General features: G+C 41.1%; 1 non-coding gene across 1 annotated transcript; it reads left to right on the top strand.

Annotated features, from left to right (window-relative positions):
- The first annotated feature begins 7,619 nt into the window (after positions 1–7,619).
- LOC148568168 (small nucleolar RNA R71) lies at positions 7,620–7,723 on the top strand. Its single transcript, XR_015882985.1, has one exon. It is a non-coding gene; the product is annotated as a small nucleolar RNA R71 (small nucleolar RNA).
- Positions 7,724–9,727: the final 2,004 nt, after the last annotated feature.

The raw sequence follows: 9,727 nt of genomic DNA, 5'->3' as shown, positions 1-9,727 counted from the left end.
GGCTTTACTTGCAGAGAGAAAGTGCGAAGTGGGCAGAGACTTAAGCTCAGGGCGTAAGGAGTGTTAATCGTTTAGTGAAAGTCTAAGTTCGGGAACGTTAGTGACACTTAACATTGTCACTAACGTTCCAATGCACCCCTTTGCCTCACGTTAACTAGGTTAACGTGGCTTTTAACGTTGCCTTGTCAACCTTCGAGAACGTTAGTGACACTCAACATTGTCACTAACGTTCCAGTGTGCCCCTTCTTGCTTCACGTTAAAGCTCACGTTAACTAGGTTAACGTGGCTTCTAACGTGGCCTTTGCCATCCTTCGAGAACGTTAGTGACATTCAACATTGTCACTAATGTTCCAATGTGCCCCTAGGTCTCACGTTGGAGTCCACGTTAACTAGGTTAACATGGCTTCTAACGTGGCCATCTTTTAGCCATCCCAACGTTAGTGACAATGTTGAGTGTCACTAACGTTGGCTCATCCTTCATTTCTCATCGTTAGCTTTCACGTTAACCAAGTTAACATGGAAGTTAACGTGACTCTTGGGGGTTGTGTGGTTGCTTCAACGTTAGTGACAATGTTGAGTGTCACTAACGTTGTCGACAACTCTTCATCCTCTACGTTAGTTCCCACGTTAACCAAGTTAACGTGGGAGTTAACGTGGTACTTTGCACCATAGGCCAACGTTAGTGACAATGTTAAGTGTCACTAACGTTGGCTTCTCTCCCCCCCTTTAACGTTAGAGGCCACGTTAACTAGGTTAACGTGGCTTCTAACGTGGCCACTTATGAGTAATTGCCAACGTTAGTGACAATGTTGAGTGTCACTAACGTTGGCTCAATTTCTTTTCTCCATGTTAGAGTTCACGTTAACTTGGTTAACGTGACTCTCTAACGTGGGCATTAATGGCTTTTTGAGAGTGTTATTGGCAATCACTTTTCTCATTAATCTTGCAAGTTACCTCCCCTTTTCTTGCTTCCTATTGGTCCTGAAATCAAGCAACAAAGTGCATCAAAGCTCTAGTCCAAGTCATGAGTAATGCAACATAATACTTGTCACTAAACTTATGCAAAATCCTCATGAAATTATGTAAAATGCACAATGAATGCTTGAGTCAAGGCATAAGTGAATATTTACCCAAAACTAGCTTATTTCCTAAAGAATTGCATGAAACTAACCAAAAAACAGTAAAGAAAAGGTCAGTGAAACTGGCCAAAATGCCCTGGCATCACAACACCAAACTTAAAGCTTGCTTGTCCCTAAGCAAGTACTGGAACAAGAGAATGATGAATGGAATATCCAGAGGAATGAGTCATCCTTGTGGAAGTCATATTACTGATTTTATGGTGGTTTCATGCATAGCAACTTAGGTTCATTCCATTACTGGCTTTCAGACCTTTATTCTGTCCTAAAACACCCACTTTGTTCATATCCCATGAGACTTTTATTCATTGATCCTTTTATTGTTATTACCAGGGTTGTTTGTGTTATTTAGGCTAAGTGCTCTGTAAGGGGGCAACTCTTTAAGATAAGCTTTCAGCCAACACTCTCGAACCAGTTGGTTCAAGGTGCTAGGTGTTGAGACACCCCTAAGGACTTACTCCCTCAAGCCTATCCCCCATACATACACACTACAGGCATTTAGTTTATTTATTTTCTTTTCTTGAGACCTTGGTGTCCAGCACCTCTTTGGGTTACTAAGTGTTCTGTAGTGAAGGTTACTCTTGATAGTGGACTTTCAGCTGATAATCCCGAGTTAGTTAACCCAAGTTACCAAGTGATAAGGCACCCCTAAGAGCTTATTCATCCAAGTAGATCCCTCACACAGGAGCACCACAGACACTTGCCTCAAGCTTAAAACCATTGATGCCTAGCCTTATTGTTTACTCTTTTTCTTTTGTTTTTCACTTCCATTGTTCTTTCCCTTTTTTCTTCTTAGGATCTTGTTATTAACTTAGTCTCATGAGTGTATCCAAAGCAAAGTATTCAGGATAGATAGCTGTCCTCCTAGCCTTGTGGTTGAACCAACTTAGCTAACTTATGACTACCCCAAAGATTCATGAATGCAATTCCACAATATCAACTCCACTCTGGTCTTTTACAAACATAATAATTCTCTTTTTATTTGATTTAAAGGGACAAGCTTACAAGTAGGTTAAGTGATGGTGCAGTGACATAAAGACCAGTGTACATAGACTCTCTTCAATACCAAAAACTAAAAAAATAACATGATTTGAAAAAGGTTCAAACATAACATGGAAGCAAGTTCTATTTCATACAAGATCTTCCTTATTTAAAACACAGAGAAAGATGGAACAAAGAAGGAACTCCACCACCTTTTACTGTTGTGGATGTCCACGCTCTTTTCCTTGCTTGTCCTCCTTGTTTCCTCTTGCATTTCCTCGCATCTTTGGGTGAAGGTGCACCATTTCCTTATAAGATTCCTACAAGGTTACTAGAAGTTGCTTGTTCCCAAAGCACTTGAGACATAGTTAGCTTACATGTATGCTTGTGCCTCTTGAACTCAATTTGGTGTGAGAACATCAAACTTAGTTCTTTGCCCAGTACACAACATTGCATATATGCAGAGACCCTCATATCTTGTTATCAACAAAGCAATGATCACCTATAGTCTAACTACATCTAAGTGGTTTCTCTTGGTTGGATGGAGCTAGCAATGTTCTTTGGGAGTGGAGTGTAATTCTAACCAATGTCCTTTAGTGGAACACCAAACATAGAATTACACTATCACTCTTGGATTGTTCTGGTGTGGAACACCAAACTTAGCTCCTTACAATACAGGGGAAACAACTTGTGACTTTTATTGAAATAAAGATGAAAGTGAAACTACTTGAGGTTGGGTTGCCTCCCAACAGAGCGCTCTTTTATCGTCGCTAGCTCGACGAGTCCTTAAATTACTTGAGATGGTACTTTACTCTGGGGTCTTCCCCCATGTTGCCCAGATAATGCTTGAGTCTTTGTCCATTCACTGTAAAAGTCCTCTCTGAACCTTTATTCGTGATTTCGATGTGGCCATAGGGTGATACTTTTGTAACCAAGAAAGGTCCGGACCACCTTGACTTGAGTTTTCCTGGGAACAGCCTTAATTTAGAATTGTAAAGGAGTACTTGCTGCCCTTTTTCAAAACTCCTGGGTGCCAAATGCATGTCATGTTTTCTCTTTGCCTTCTCTTTATACATCTTAGTGTTTTCATAGGCTTGTGACCTGAATTCCTCCATCTCTTGCAGCTGCAAGATTCTTTTTGCACCAGCAGCAATGCTGTCAAAATTTAGTATCTTGATAGCCCAAAGAGCTTTCTGTTCCAGCTCCAGTGGCAAATGACAAGCCTTCCCATAGACTAATTGATATGGAGACATTCCAAGTGGAGTTTTGAATGCTGTTCTGTATGCCCACAGAGCATCATCCAACTTCTTCGACCAATCCTTTCTAGATGCGCCCACAGTCTTTTCCAGGATCCTCTTTAGCTCTCTGTTGGATATCTCAGTTTGCCCACTTGTTTGAGGATGGTAAGGTGTGGCTACTTTGTGTTTTACCCCATATCGTAAGAGGAGAGCTTCTAGTGGTTTGTTACAAAAGTGGCTCCCTCCATCACTGATGAGGGCTCTTGGGACTCCAAACTGGCTAAAGATATTCTTCCTGAGGAAGTTCATGACTACCTTGTTATCATTAGTTGGGGTTGCAATAGCCTCTACCGACTTGGAAACATAATCTACTGCTACCAGGATGTAATTGTTTGCATATGAGGTTGGGAATGGTCCCATGAAATCAATTCCCCACACATCAAACAGTTCAAGTTCCAAGATGAAATTTTGTGGCATGGCGTTTCTTTTGGGCAGGTTTCCAGATCTTTGGCATTCATTGCAACTTTTTACTAGTTCCTTGGCATCCTTGATAAGAGTGGGCCAAAAGAATCCGCTTTGTAACACCTTTGCTGCAGTTCTGTCCCCTCCAAAGTGTCCGCCATAGCATGAACCGTGGCAGTTCCACAGGACTTCTCTCCCTTCCTCTTTCGAGACACATCTTCTAAGAATTCCATCTGAACATTTCTTGAAGAGATATGGCTCATCCCAGACAAAGTATTTTGCATCATTCATGAGCTTCCTCTTTTGATGTTTATTGATCCCTGGGGGTAATGCCCCAGTTGCCTTGAAATTTGCAATATCTGTGAACCATGGTGCTTTATGAACTGTCATCAACTGCTCATCAGGGAAGAGCTTGTTCACATTTGTATCATTTTCTCCACCTTGATCATGAGGGATTCTAGATAAGTGATCTGCCACCTTGTTCTCCACTCCCTTCTTGTCTCTGATTTCAATATCGAATTCCTGCAACAGTAAGATCCACCTTATTAGTCTTGGCTTTGATTCTTGCTTGGCAAACAAATATTTAAGTGTTGTGTGATCTGTAAAAACAATCACTTTAGCACCAATGAGGTATGATCTAAATTTGTCAAATGCAAAAACTATTGGTAGCAACTCCTTTTTAGTAGTGGTATAATTTCTTTGAGTTTCATTAAGGACTTTGCTAGCATAGTATATCACACGAACTAGGTTATCTTTCCTTTGTCCTAACACTGCCCCAACTGCAAAATCAGATGCGTCGCACATCAATTCAAATGGTAGGTTCCAATCAGGTGGGAAAATGATAGGAGCAGAGGATAACCGCATTTTCAAATGTGCAAATGCTAGCATGCATGTTTCATCAAAGATGAATGGTGTATCAGATACAAGGAGATTGCTTAAGGGCTTGGCTATCTTTGAAAAATCTTTAATAAAACTTCTGTAAAAACCAGCATGCCCTAAAAAACTTCTAATTGCCTTGACATCACTGGGTGGGGGTAGTTTTTCAATAAGTTCTACTTTAGCTCTATCAACCTCAATGCCTTGGTGAGAGACTTTGTGACCAAGGACTATTTCCCCTGTCACCATGAAGTGGCATTTTTCCCAGTTCAAGACCAAATTGGTCTCTTGGCATCTTTTCAATACCAAGGCGAGGTGATGTAGGCAACTAGGAAAAGAATCTCCGAATACCGAGAAATCATCCATAAAAACTTCAATGAATTTTTCTATCATATCTGAAAAGATAGAAAGCATGCAGCGTTGGAAAGTTGTAGGGGCATTACATAACCCAAATGGCATGCGCTTATAAGCAAACACTCCATACGGACAGGTAAATGAGGTTTTCTCTTGGTCTCTTGGATCAACCACTATTTGGTTGTATCCTGAATAACCGTCGAGAAAACAATAATAAGCGTGCCCTGCAAGTCTTTCCAACATCTGATCCATGAACGGAAGGGGAAAATGGTCCTTTTGTGTAGCCTCATTGAGTTTCCTGTAGTCTATGTACATCCGCCATCCTATGACGGTCCTTGTAGGTATGAGCTCGTTCTTCTTATTGGTAACCACAGTGATCCCTCCCTTCTTTGGTACAACATGTATGGGGCTAACCCAAGGGCTGTCCGAAATTGGGTATATGACTCCTCCTTGCCAAAGCTTCATAACCTCTTTCTGTACCACTTCCTTCATGATCGGGTTCAGCCTTCTTTGGGATTGAATGGATGGCTTGGCGTCATCTTCCAACAGTATTTTATGCATGCATATGGCTGAACTGATTCCCTTCAAGTCAGCAAGGGTCCATCCAATGGCATCCTTATGCTCCCGCAACACCTTGAGTAGCTCGTCTTCTTGATCTTGACTGAGGGATGAATTTATGATCACTGGGTAGTTTTCATTTTCTCCTAGATATGCATATTTGAGAGTGGGTGGCAATGCTTTGAGTTCAGGTTTGGGTGCTTCTGATTTTTCGTTCCCTTCCTTTGGTGCATCTGGTATACGTATTTCTGCTGTAACTGCCTCTTCACTTGATTCAGCTTCTTCCTCCACCAATCTCTCGTTCTCTTCAGGTTCATCTTCTTCAAAATTCTCCTGTACTTCATCCTCAAGTGCATCTAACCTCATGCATTCCCCCAATTGTTCCGGTGGGTAACTCATGGCCTTGAACACATTGAATGTCATCTTTTCATTGTGTAATCGCAGGGTGAGGTCACCCTTCTGAACATCAATGACAGCCCCAGCAGTGGCCAAGAATGGCCTTCCCAAGATGATGGAGGTCTTGGCGTCTTCCTGCATGTGCAGCACCACAAAATCTGCTGGGAATATGAAATCTCCTACTTTTACTAGCAAATCCTCGACTATCCCGTGAGGGAATTTGAACGACCGGTCTGCCAGTTGTAAAGCCATTTTTGTTGGTTTAGCCTCCTCAATTTTCATCTTTCTCATCATGGCTACTGACATCAAATTGATGCTGGCCCCTAAGTCACAAAGAGCTTTTTCTACTGTGATTTCTCCTATAATGCAAGGGATCTGAAAACTCCCAGGATCCTTCAGTTTCTGAGGTAGTTTATGCTGAATGATAGCACTGCACTCTTCAGTTAGTATCACAGTTTCATTATTCTTCCAGCTTCTCTTCTTAGTCATTAGCTCCTTCAAAAACTTGGCATAAAGTGGCATTTGTTCTATGGCTTCGGCAAATGGTATGTTGATTTGTAGTTTCTTGAAGATTTCCAAAAATCTCAAGAATTGGTTGTCATATTCCTTTTTCTTCAATAGCTGGGGGTATGGAGCTCTTGAGATGTTTAGTTGGGGTATCTTCTTTTCTTTCTGCAGACTTGGCGTGGGGGGTTGTATTCCATCTTGCTCTTCTCCCTTTTCATTTGAGCCTTCTTCTTGTGGTTTTTGGGGATGTTCCTTCAGTTCCTTCCCACTCCTAAGTATGATAGCTTGACACTCCTCCCTTTTGCTTGAATGGGCATCATAGCAAAAATTGTGGTTAGGAAGTTGCTTAAATAGATAGCTGATTTGTGTTTCCAGTTTTGTGATGGCAGCATTTTGATTCTGCATGTTTGACGGCACTTCCTCTCTGAATGCTTTACTGTCTTGAATGTCTCTGCATAATCCTTCAATGAAGGTTTCAATCTTAGAGAGCTTGTCATCAATTGATGAGTGGTTCGGAGCAGATGTGCTATTTTGGTTTTGATAAGGATGTGGAGAAGTGTTGTTGTGGGGGTGTTGAGATGTCCTCTGGGTGAATTGCTGGTGAGCTGCATTGTTGTTGGAGTTGTAACGTCTCTGGTCTTGGTTTTGATCTTGCTCATTTCCCCACCCAAAGTTTGAGTGATTTCTCCATCCAGGGTTGTAAGTCTTGGAGTATGGATCATAGTTTTTCCTTGGTGAATTCCCAATGTAGTTGGCTTGCTCCTGACTCCCCTCTGCTTCTTCGTTTACTCCTTCTTGTGTTGTTGATGAAGTGGAGATTGCTGCTACTTGGTTCCTCTCCATCTTCTTGGTGAGGTCAGCCAGCTGCTGGGTAATGAGCTTGTTTTGGGCCAACAGAGCATCTACATTGTTTAGCTCCATCACTCCTCTTGTGTTCCCTCTTTCGGAAGCATAGAAGTAGTCGTTTTCTGCTACTGTTTCAATAACATCTATGGCTTCCTCAATGGTATTCTTCTTGTTCAAGGATCCTCCAGATGAATGGTCTACTGCCTTCTTTGACTCATAAGAGAGCCCTTCATAGAAAATGTGCAGCTGGACCCATTCGTTGAACATGTCAGGTGGACATCTCCTTGTTAAGTCTTTGAACCTCTTCCATGCTTCATACAGAGTCTCACCATCTTGTTGCCTGAAGGTTTGAACCTCAGCTCTCAGCCTATTGATTCGTTGAGGAGGGTAGAATCTTACTAAGAATTTGTTCACCACATCCTCCCAAGTTGTCAAGCTCTCCCTTGAGAAGGATTCCAGCCACTTGGCTGCCTTGTCTCTGAGTGAGAAGGGAAATAAGAGCAGTCTATAGGCGTCAGGATGAACACCATTAGATTTCACTGTGTCACATATTCTCAGGAAGGTGGTCAAATGTTGATTGGGGTCTTCTTGAACACCTCCTCCAAATGAACAGTTGTTCTGAACAAGGGTGATGAGCTGTGGTTTAAGTTCAAAGTTGTTGGCATGGATTGTTGGCTTTTGGATGCTACTTCCACAATTGCCTGGGTTTGGATTAATGTAAGAGCCCAAAACTCTTCTATCCTCCCCAGCATGATTTGCTCCACCTCCTCTGCCATGGTTGTGAGTCTCTTCTTCATGATGATTTTCCATGTTTTCTTCCATGTTTGGTTCAAAGTATTCCTCAAACTGTTCCTCCTCTTCTTCAGCACCAACTACTCGTTTTTCTTTTGCCTCCCTCCTTAGTCTAAGGAAGGTTCTCTCCGGTTCAGAATCAAAGGAAGTTGAAGCCCCGCTTCTTCTCCCTATTATACAACCAACAAGTACAAGCAGAGAAAATAGGTGCAGACAGTATTTGTGTCAGAATTGCTGTTAGTTGTGGGTGATGTAATATATCAAACAGTTAGTGGGTTAGCAAATAGAATTGAAAATAACAAAGAAAAACAAAAGAGTAGAGGGAGAAGGGAAGAAGTTTAACTAAAACAAAAAGTAAATCACTCAAACAGAAAATGAAATTCACAAAATAAAATGCTCAATCTAGTGATCTTCCAATCTAATCATTGTTGATGCACAATCAATCCCCGGCAACGACGCCATTAACTTGATGCGCGGAAAACTTGTCTCTCAACAAATCTCCCTTCGGCAATTGTACCGAAGTTGTCGTCAAGTAAAAACTCACAATAGAGTGAGGTCGAATCCCACAGGGATTGATTGATCAAGCAACTTTAATTAGAAGAATGTTCTAGTTGAGCGAATCTAGAATTTGGGTTGAGAGTTGCAGAAAATAGAATGGCGAGAATGTAAATAACAGAAAAGTAAATGCTAGAATTAAAGGACTGGAAGTAAATGACTGAAAATAAATTACAGAATTGTAAATGGGAATGGGAGATTTGCTCATAAAAGTAAATGGCAGAAATTAAAGAGAATAGGTAAGATCAGAGATGGGGAGTTCATTGGGCTTAGGAGATGTTGAAATTCTCCGGATCAAGTTCATTTTCATCTCTTCCTCAATCAATGCACTCATTGATCTCCTTGGCAATCTTAAGTGATTGAATTACAATTTCTTGCAATTCAATCTCTCAGATCTTGATCAATAGCCATTTCCTTGGTCAATTGCTCATGAGAAGAGATGAAGTATGGTCACTGATTATACCACATGCATTTCCCAAACCAAGTATTGAGAGGGTTATAGTCACATACCCATCCAAACCCAATTTGGTCCAACATGAGAAAGCATTTCTAGCTTGATCTCTTCATTCCTCTTCCAAGGTTCAAAAGAGATCCAAGTTTGAATAGCTTCTCTTCCAAGATAACTACTCAATTGGATGAAGATCGAAAGCTTTCAAATAAAATCAAGAGGAAAGATAGAAGAAGAATAATGAAGATTAGTATTGATCCATCAAATTACAACAGAGCTCCCTAACCCAATGAAATGGGTTTAGTTGTTCATAGCTCTTGAAAATGGAAACAAAGATGGAGAATACATCATAAAACTAGAAATTGCAAAGAAAGTAAAATACAGAGAGTAGTTCTCCTTTTTCCCAGCCTCCAGAACTTCTTTACAATTCAAAGCTACTCCTATATATACTACTCTTCTCAGCTTCTAGTTTACTCTTCAAGTCTTGGGCCTTTGGATCTTGAGTTTGAAGCAGTTCCTTTCTTTATTTGGGCTTGGCTTTACTTTCAGAGAGAAAGTGCGAAGTGGGCAGAGACTTA

Source organism: Arachis ipaensis, chromosome B4 (genome assembly GCF_059453495.1).
Source record: "Arachis ipaensis isolate K30076 ecotype BB chromosome B4, ASM5945349v1, whole genome shotgun sequence".
In the NCBI taxonomy this organism is placed as follows: Eukaryota; Viridiplantae; Streptophyta; class Magnoliopsida; order Fabales; family Fabaceae; genus Arachis; species Arachis ipaensis.
The sequence above is the reverse complement of the archived record's forward strand: the minus strand, read 5'-3'. Positions and strand labels throughout refer to the sequence as shown.